Below are 10,811 nucleotides of genomic sequence, written 5' to 3' on the forward strand. Positions count from 1 at the left end.
GTGTTAAAGCACCCAGGCTTCAATCCCCAAAACAGAGAGAGAGAGAGAGAGGTTCCTGAAGGAGCCCACAGGCAACAGGCCAATAAAAATTGGCTGGTGAAAACAAAGGTTAGTCACTGTATGCAGGACATGGATGTTGGAGTCAGTGAGACCTGAGTTCAAATTCTACATCTAGATTGAGTGATTTTCGGTAAAGAAAAACCTCATCCCTTCATTTCTCCTGATAGGCAGAGATGAGTCTCACTCATCCTTCAGATTTGACTGGTCACCATCCTGCAAGGCAGTAGTTGCAAGGTTGGCTCTTGACCTTTCTCCCACCTTCCATTATCCCTTGCTTCAAAATTGACTTCTCCAATCACTAAAAGGAACTTTGACCCAGTTACTCAGGCAAAAATCCTATACATTGTTCTTGCCCTTTCTCTTTTGTTCAAACTGGATTTGATTCATCAAGGAGTCCTGCCAGCAACACCCTTGAAATCAATTCAGCATCCAATCACTGCTCCCACACTCCAACACAGCCATCGTAGTCCTAATCCCCATGGCTACCTAAACCACTATCATAATCTCCCTGCATCCTCTCTAGTCATCCCACACTTGACAATTTTTGTGACAGTCATCTTTTAAAATATAAACAGATGATGTCACTTGCTTACTCAAAATCCTACAGGGATTTTTTCACCTCAATCAGAAAAAAAAAAAAAAATCCCTACCCAACATCACATGGCCTGGCCCTGGTCCATCCTTGGCAAGCTCTCAGAGGTCTTTTCCACAGATTACTATCACAGTCACCACACTGGCTTTTCTGCTCTCACTTGCAGTGCCAAGCACACACTGACCATGGGCCCTTTACAGGCAGTGTTTGTTGCCTCACATCTCTCCAGGTGTCACTTCTTGCCCTCACTCAGGTCAGGTTTCCCCTGTCTTCCCCAGAGAATCCTCACCTGGCTCTTTCCTCAGGAGAGCCCCTCTTCCTTACTCTATTTCCTGCTAAGTTGCTCTTATCCCTAACACTGTGCAGGTACATGTTCATCTATTGTATGCTTCCCTTAACTGATAACAAAATACATAATAGTAGGTTTTGGGTATCTTCTTTAATATCCCAATGTTAATTATAGTGCCTTGCACATGAATGGGGTTTTGTAAGTGTCAATTGAATGAGCAAAGTGGCCTCTGAATTGTCCCTTCACCCTACTCACTAGATATACATATATGTGTGTATATACACATATATACATATGGTATATATGTGTGTGTGTGTGTGTGTGTGTGTGTGTGTGTGTATATATATATATATATATATATATATATATATATATATATTACTGAATTATTTCTTTTTTTAGGATAAGAATACCTCATCTAACTTGTTCATCAATATATGTTCATGGTTAATCCCAAAATCTATTGAATAATAAATGGTCAATAAACATTGCTTAGTACAGTAGAGGTTGATCATAGGGTCCAGGGCCCATTCAGTACTAAAAATATGGGAGCCAGGATAATAATAACAGCTATTTTTACTCCATGCAAATGGAAACTTCTTAACTAGTGCCTGTCTAAGGAGAAGAAAAAGCCAATTAAGAAGTAAATATAGGTGTGAAAAACAAGCCATTTGTCATTTCTATTTTAATTTCAGAAGACACGATCAACTTAATTTAGATTTATCATCCATAGGTAGTCACTGTGAGACAAAGGAGATGCCTGCAGTTTATTTTCAGCATGCTGAGAAATATTGTTACCAGCCAAGAAAAATAACAAAAATAAGCAGCATTGTACTTATTTCCTTTATTTATCTTTTTTTTTTTTTGCTGTACTGGGTAGTGAAACCAGTACCTCCCACATGCTGGTAAGTGCTCCACCACTGAGCAATATCCCAGGCCCTGTTTTTGTTTGTTTTTTATGTTGTTGTTTTTTTTTAACGTTTTATTTGGAGACAGAGTCTCACTAAGTTGCTCAGTCTGGCCCCAAACTCACAATCCTCCTGTCTCAGCCTCCCAAATAGTTGGGATTACAGATGTAGATCTTTCTCTTCCTACAACACTGAGCACTGATAAGAAATACTCTTATTTTCTAGAGTTATTATGTTCAACAAAGGGGTTAATTTAAAGTATATTTATAAAATGCCTTTGACTAAATAGAAAAAAAGAGAGAAGTACACTATCTGAATGATTGAAAAGCAATTGCCAGCCCATCAGGAAAGTTGTCAAGAGATTACAGTGTTGTTCCAGGGGAGGAATAGGTGTTGGTGATCCCCAGAAGGAGCTACATGAAATGACTGTGTAAGCTACAAAGTAAAATATGAAGCGTGAGCCCCTCGAACACAGCATCATTTTGAATTGTTGTTTAAGGTATTCAGAAAGCTATCTGAGTATTATATTAGAATATGCAGGATTGGGGCATTTAATTTTTGTTTTTTCATGGAAATTGCTACTAATGTAAGTTACCAGAATCCAAGATCCTTATGTCCTCCCCTGTCTTCTAAACCATGCAAACATTCATGATTAAAACTTGTATATGTTTTCATATTACAAGTCCAAATTATGAGAGGGAATGTCTGATATCTTCAATATCTAGTATTTGAATATCAACAGGTCTTCACTAAAGAATATATGTAAATTTTAGAAAATGCATATGTGTATTATTTGATGAAACAGAGGTGCAAAGGATTTTATTAATTATTTCAGGCATTTAAGGATTCTTATTCCCTAATTTCTGAGCTCTCTAAACTGTTTCAGGAAAAGATGTGCAGATTTTTATGCATCAATTTATATTTTAGTGCGCAGGCACACCTGCATGTGAAAACAAACCATCAAACCTAAGAAAAACGAGGAGGGGCTTGCATTGTAGCTCAAGGATAGAGTACATGCTTATCACATGCAAGGACCTGGCTCTGTGTCCAATTCCCAGCACCAAAGGGGGAAAAAAGGAAAGGAAAAGATGCCCTTGAATGACACAAGAGTACAGTAATCAATTAATGAATGCAATGGTGGAAAACAACATTTGTGTTGTCACATAATATTATTATAAATCACATAAATAAACACAAAATGGTAGCTTCTATTGTTGTTTGCCTGTTTTAATTTCCCAGTTTCTGATATAATATGAAAAAAATCATATTTAAAACAACCTGAAAGATCTAAAGAAAACAAGAAATCTGTAACCTGATCATACTAAATACTCTTGCCCTCAAGTTTCTGTTTGTGAAAGATACATCTCAGCCTACATTCTGAAAGATAATTTCTAAAGCTCTGGTTATTGCCTTTATTTTTATCTCTTTCTCTTCATTTCTCATTACTAATGGCCTTGGGAATAAGCTTAAACTCACATTGAACAGAAACCATTATTAAACAATTTTAGACACCTGACATGCCGACATGACCAAAATATGTCCTAAATATACACTTCCTATTCTCAGATTGAAGTTCAGATCTAAGTTCAACGCTCTAAACTGGCAGCTGTAGTATCTTTATAGATTCCAAGGGCAAGGCTATGAATTTTTTACTTTTAGATGTATTTTTTTTACTGTTCGTAAAAGTCGGATCTCATAAATCTGTTAGTTTCAAAATACCTGCAGCTTTTTGAATAGTGGCCCTTGTATTTCGATTTAAACCAAATGGGACCAAACTTATTACTTCTATTCTGAAAGGTCATTTTTCATCAAGATTGTATTAGAAAATAAATCATTTAAAACCATCCTTTGGATGGTTCCTTGCATGAATGTCTTAAGAAGAACACGTAATCAGAGCTGCTCTGCAAAGCAAAACTTGTTAATCCAACATGGTCTGAAGCTGCCACCTTCTGGCATGTAGGTAATATTCTTCTAAATTCAGCATTCTGCTGAAGTGCCCTGGCATAATTAGAACAACCTGCACAGCACCTCCATCAATATCAAAGGAGTTCTCAGAGTACGACAAAGGCAAAATGCCAATGTTGTGCATTTGTGTGTGTGTGTGTGTGTGTGTGTGTGTGTGTGTGTGTGTGTGTGAAATATTAGAACACTATTAACAGGAACAGGATGCAGGGCAAGTTTCTATTAAAATCAGGCAAGTTATAGCAGCTAAAATGGACATTCTCATCTGCCTTTGGAAACTGGAAGTTTGTATAGGCTGGACACTTTATTTATAATTTTTTTTTCAATATTCTCTCACTTTAGCAGAATAAATCACAACTTGGTACTTTGTCAATTGCCTGTTTGAATCTAATCAAATTAATTCATTACCAAACAAGCAGATATTAAACTCAGAAAATATTTATAAATATAAACTAAAATATTAATAGTTATCTGTAGTGCAAATGTTTTTTAAATAACACCTATATTGTTAAAATATTTTAAGTGCATTTATCAACATTTGTGATTGATAAAGATAAACTGGAGTGTCTATGATTATGTTGACAATTCATGATAGATGATAGTTTTTAATGTTGAAGCAAATTCTGAATTAAGAAGTAAAGCCCAGGGTCCTAGTAAATGGGCCAATTGCGAAAATTCCCCAGATTCCACAAATCACCACTCTGTGTTTCTGAAGAAGCCATTTTCTTTAATAAATAAAGAGCTTTACTATTTTTCCACTTGATTACCTTTCATATAATGCTTTTCTCCAGTGAAATATAGCAGGGTTAAATACTTAGAATGTATATAATAGCTCCAAGAAAAGACACTGGCAACATCTTCTGAGGTGCTGAGTAATTAAACAGACCTACAGTGCCTGCAGGAATTACAGAACATAAGCAAAGATTAATGAGACTCGAAAATATAAGGTCCCACAGCCTCCAAACAACAGGCAAGTTGCCTCACCTCAGCTTTCTCTATGTTGAACAGCTGCCCATTTCTAAGGCAAGCAAAATTGGTATGTTTCTGCTTGGATTTAGAAAACCATTTGATAAAAACTATGATAAAAAAATTTAGTTTTAAATAAATATCCTCAACTGTATTTTTTGGTCTCCAGACCATGATAGTAGTTCTTGACTTCTATCCTGGATTTTGAAGCATGCCTGAGTGGGCATGGGTACTATGAGTCTGTTTCTTTTTTTTTTTTCTAATTTTTCTTTAACGTTCTTAAATTCAATTTTTTAATCTTTTATTGATTTTTTTAAATACACAACAGCAGTGGAATGCATTCCGATTCTTATTACATATATAGAGTACAATCTTTCATATCTCTGTATATAAAGTATGTTCACACCAATTTATACCTTTATATATGTAATTTGTTGGGGTTTTTTGCATTACAATTCTTAATACACATATAGACCACAGTTTTTCATATCTCTGTTTGTATATAAAGTATGTTGACCCCCAATTCAAGTCTTCATACATGTACTTGAGTCTGTTTCTTAATTTCCTTCCTAATCTGGAAGAGCAAGGATCTAGCTCTTATACATAGTCTTATTGATCAGGGACCATCAGTCAAAATAGGAAATATGGCACAGCTTTTTAAAATTATTTCTCTGGTGTAGCTGGGACTAAGGAGGGGTAGAATGCTTCTGGTGGCCAAAAGCTTTGAAGGTTTGCAATAACTTCATGAAGGAAACAATGACTGCAATGAAAAAAGATTTTCACATTAATTCTAGATTCATGGTTGTTGCATTAGCCAAATAGTTATCCAAAGAAGACATGGGAAAACGGATTTGTTCTTAATTATAGATAGTTGTAGGGGCACACAAAAATCCCATGTTAATACACTTTTAGCAAAACTTTACTTATTTCATGTGTCTTTTATTGTTATCAAAAATGGGAACTTCTTAGAATTATGGTATGTTTTAGCCCTTTTTTACATAACTTTTAATTTAGGATTCTTGAATGTTTATATTCAGTTCAGGATTTTGGGATTAGCTGACTCCTTTCCATAAACATTGACTAAACTCAAACCACCCAGCTGTAAAATAATAGAGAATTTTAGTGCTTGAACAAGCTTCAATACGTGCTCATATTTGAAAACACTGTAAAGTCTAATTAATGCCAGACACTATTCTATGAATGTTTCATCTAATTTCAGTGTGTGCTTAGGTTGCCTTCAAGACGATCTCACACCTGCCATTTTCTATAGGTGCTGAGAATTATTGGGGCCACCTTTTCCTTTCACTCTCTTTCTCTTTCTCACTCTCTGAAATCAGATAAAAATTTATGCTAGCCAATAAGCTAGAATATTTCATTAATTAAATATTAAATTAGTGTGCACTAGGTACAGTGTACATTTAATAATATATGTTGTGTTCATTATAAACATCTGTGAATATTATATCCTTATAGGCATGTAGTAGAAAGGATATTGATTTGACCCAAACTATCCTAACTTGAGTGGGTTGATAGGTCAAATAGTGTCCTCTATAACTGCTTCCCTCAAAATCTGATGGAGCCCTGCATGTTAATGTGACAGAATTCCAGACAAGTCTGGTGACTAAATTCCCATATTGACTTACCTCTAGCCACCTATATCTCTGTCATTTCTGCTAAGAAGTCCTACTATGAACAGTTTTCTGTATAAGGGACCACCAATACTTGCTCTGAACCAACAAACCAGATGGTGAATATGAGCCTTGCCTCAGTAAATGCATGGCCTGCTTGCCTTTTGTATTTTGGTGATGTGGCTCCCAAAGACGTCATACAAGTATTTTCATCATCAAGACCAAGACTACCATCCAATTTGGGGGTTGGTACTCCACTGGCTTCAAGGTTTACATTCATTACCAATATTCCTCTATGGTACCCAGTAGAGCCTTGGCCAAGGCACAGCAAGGTTTGTGCCTGCTGAGCAACACCCATTGCTGATGCCTGGGCTGACCAGGACCACAAATTTGACCTAATGCCAAGAGTACCTTTATTCACTGACATGAAGGTGAGAGGATGGAAAGAGTGTTTTCTAAGGCCATGAGGATGTGGCTTCCCTAGAGAGGGTTATGAGGAGGTTAATATGGATTCTTTTGAAGGACAAACTGAAGGAGGAGGTAAATACTAAAGTGACAAAGTCAGAAAGATACTTCTTTTACAGTAAGTTTACTTTATTTTAAATACTGAAATTCATGATTTGTTCACTCAATTTTTATGTAATAATGTACGTTTTTATATAAGATTAATGACCTATGCTTTAAGACACAAAAGTTTGGACAGATCTGAGCAGTCCACTTCTCTAATGGAAAATAGAGGATTCTCTGTCTTAAAAAAAAAAGAGAGAAAAGAAAAGAAAGAAAAATATTGCTCTGAAAATATTTATTAAAAATCTATTATCAAATATAAGAGGATATATTCTTAAATGTCCTCCAATTAAGAAACTCTTGAATTTCTACTGGTTAGAAGTGTTTAGGAACATTAATAGAGACTCTAGTCCTTCTGTCCCTCCTAAAACTTATAATCATATAATCATATTTTATTAATTTCCAATAAAAGCTCTTTTAATTATTTGATTTTATATAAATATCAATAAAGTTAACTTAGTTCTATATGATATTCTGAGTAATCATATATATTCCCCCCTCAATTATATTTCCCCTCCTCATTAAGAAGAAAAAGAGAAATTTGTGAGTGTGTGTGTGTGTGTATGTGTGTGTATGAAAGAGAGATTATGTTGAGTTCAGAATTTTTTAAAAATGTGTTTAAATAATCAAATAATAAAGTAACATAAAATAGATAATTGAGAGTAATATAAATTCTTACATTTTTGTTTTATTCCCTAAATACTTTTAGTGTGATATAAATTTTCTATGTTAATTTGTTAAATATGTTCCTTAATTAGAAGCAGACTATTTTTTATTTAAATTAGTTAAATCATTATAAATATATTTTGGTTTCTTAAAACATGGATAAGATAAGGGATGGTGGATAAAAGATAAGAGATATCATGTATTGATAAGGTTTCTCACTAGGAAAAAAAATCTCCTGAGCAAGCACCACCAATATATAGAAATGTATTTATTTATGCATCATAAGTAGTAGAAATTAGTTAATATATTTTTATAAATCATAAGATAAATGTTCAATTTGCAATAGTTGAAAAGTGATGAAATACATAAAAATTATTTCAATTATTATTTACATGTATCAACTACTTCAAAAAAGTTTCTTAAGACATTATTTTTTAATCTAGGTTTTCTAACTCTATGTAATAAAACAATTCAAAATCAATTTATCAGAAAGGCTTATTTGGACACTTAGTTTGATAACCAACTAGGTAGAAAAACTCTCAGACTCAAACAGATGTACCTCATTATCCATTGTTCTTACTTAAGATAATAATTTTTTTCCATTTCGTCAACAAACTAATCAAAAAGATTGTCAGAATATAGCTGGCAAATAGACAACCTCCCTGAAAACAATCAATTGTTCTGACAACTACTTATAATATAGTTTGTGCAAATAATCACAAAACAACAACAACAAAAAATCTCATCACTTGTTCAAATAGATTAAAAAATTCTATTTTTGAACTTTTTAATTATGCATATATGATAGATTTTTCTATTCATAACTGTATTTTGGATCAAAATCACCTAGGGATCCAAGTTTCCAAACATCTCTCTTCAAAATGCTGCCTCTCCAGGGCACAAGTTCTTCCCAGGGTCATTCTTTTTTCACTCATTGTAAACATGTCACAGATAAGTATATTTTAAACATCTTCTAACATAAAATTCCCAATGTCAAAGAGAAAATCAGAACTTTTGGATCACTTATTTCCCTAAACTATATATTGTGCAAAATAATTTTTATAAAAGCCCTCAACCTATCACAGAGTGTTTTGAGATGTCTACTATTTTACAAAGTGTAGTTCATTTACTGGGGCACATTTAGACTGGAATATCTTACAACATGAGGCAAGTAAAGAAAGCAGAGGATCAACTCTTCCCTTCAAGGCTTCACTCAGGATGCTGGCTGTACTCCACTATGGTAAGCGACCATAGGACACACTAGCCAATGGAATGGAGCTACAGCAATCTATATAGCTCAGCAATACTGTATTAGGGTTCTATAGAGGAACAGAATCAACAGGAAGTATGATTATAAAAAGGGAACTTATTAGGCTGGCTTACACTACCAGAAGCTGGGTAGCCCACAATGGCTATCTGCAGATTGGAGAGCTGGGAGAACCAGTAGCTGCACAGTCCAATAGGCTGAAGCCCCAGAACAAGAGGGATCAATAGTGGTACCCTAGTCTGAGAAGTAGCCTTCTAGAGAATCACTGTCAGAGTCTGCTTTGAAAGAGTGAAGAATTGAGAATCAGATATCTTCAGATGATCACAGCAGCAATCAAGAAACCATTGAAGAAGAATTAGATTTCATCTGCTGCTGCTTCTTTGTTCTTCTAAATTTTATTCCACCCAAGCCATCATCCTACTAGTCAGTGCTATCCATGCTTAGGGAGGGTCTCCACTTCAGTTGGCTATGTCACATGCCAATCATTCATAGACACACCCATATTCCTCTTAATTCTGGGCATCTCTTAATCCAATCAAGTTTGACAATTCAAATTGACCATTACAAATACTATCAATATAGTATACTAATGATGAATTTCTTTTATCTAAAATAAAAGATCTCATTTCTAATATTTCTTTAAATACCCCAATAGAACATTTTGCCTGCTTATTAGAAAGTCACACCCTTATAATATTCTACAATTCTGAAAACTCAATTAACAAATAAATCATTAACATGTGATTCACCTTTGTACAAGTTCTGCATCTTCAGAGATCTTCAGTGATTTACACCACAGAACAAATACTCTAACCCTTTCATAGATCCTTCATGTTTTATGACAAACACTGTGACCTCTTCTAAGTACATGCTGTGAGTTCCCTTTTGAATAATCTTTTTGGATTTTGCTAACATAAAAGTCTAAGGTACTGGTTTCCTCCCTTACTAAAGTGCCATAGTCTCATACTCCCCTCATGGCCTGCTCACCAAAAGCCATAGCTTAAGGTTGTCTTCAGTGCAGGTGGAAGGCAGCCTGTAATTGTGATTTGCAAGAACTGGAGAGTAAAGGCTGCAGCTTGCTGATAAGCACAATCCTGCCATCCTGAGCACAGTTCTTAGAAACAGGTAAGTCCTACATTTCAAAGAGAATCTTGTGCTATTTTTCCCTGTGACAATACTATTGTAGAGGATAAGGGAAGGTTTCTTTGCTTGGAGGTCTACTTGTCTAGAAAATGGTTTAACTCTTTAAAAATAATATACCTATTACTTTTAAAGAATTGTCACAATAGTCCTTCAATCTCATTTGCTAGGTGATAGGAGAGCTCTTTAAATGAATAAAATAAAAATTGAAATGTGAATGGGTGGTTCTGAAACCTGAGCCTTGTTTAGTAATTTTGCTGTGTTCCTTTTTCCATCACAAATGGTGAAAAGGGCACATCTGACTGAAAAATCCATTAGAGTGAATATCAGATTCAACAATACAATAACAAGGAGATAAAGATGCATAATTCAGCTGACAGCCAAGTTTGGTTATTTGATGCTTGTCGGCTCCTAGAAACCTTATCTTTATTAGGAAGACCTACTAAAAGATTCTTCAATGACTTCCTATCACAACACAAGCATTATTGTGCATTTAATGTGATTTCCTGCTGTCTGGGAAAAAAATGAAAACGAGTTCAAATCAAGATGTGAAATGATGTGAAAGGAATATCAAAAAGCCAATGGCCAAGCTTTAAAAACTGTTTTTATTGCCTAGTTACATCACAAAAACATGATGAGAAATACTTAAGTACATTAAATAAAATAGATATATAGTAGACTTTTATAAAATGATTACATACTTCAAACAAGGAGAAATGGAATTTCCTAAATTTGGGGGGAAAGATGGGAAAAAAAAACAATATAG

The sequence above is a fragment of the Urocitellus parryii genome, chromosome 4, assembly GCF_045843805.1.
Source record: "Urocitellus parryii isolate mUroPar1 chromosome 4, mUroPar1.hap1, whole genome shotgun sequence".
NCBI classification, from domain to species: domain Eukaryota; kingdom Metazoa; phylum Chordata; class Mammalia; order Rodentia; family Sciuridae; genus Urocitellus; species Urocitellus parryii.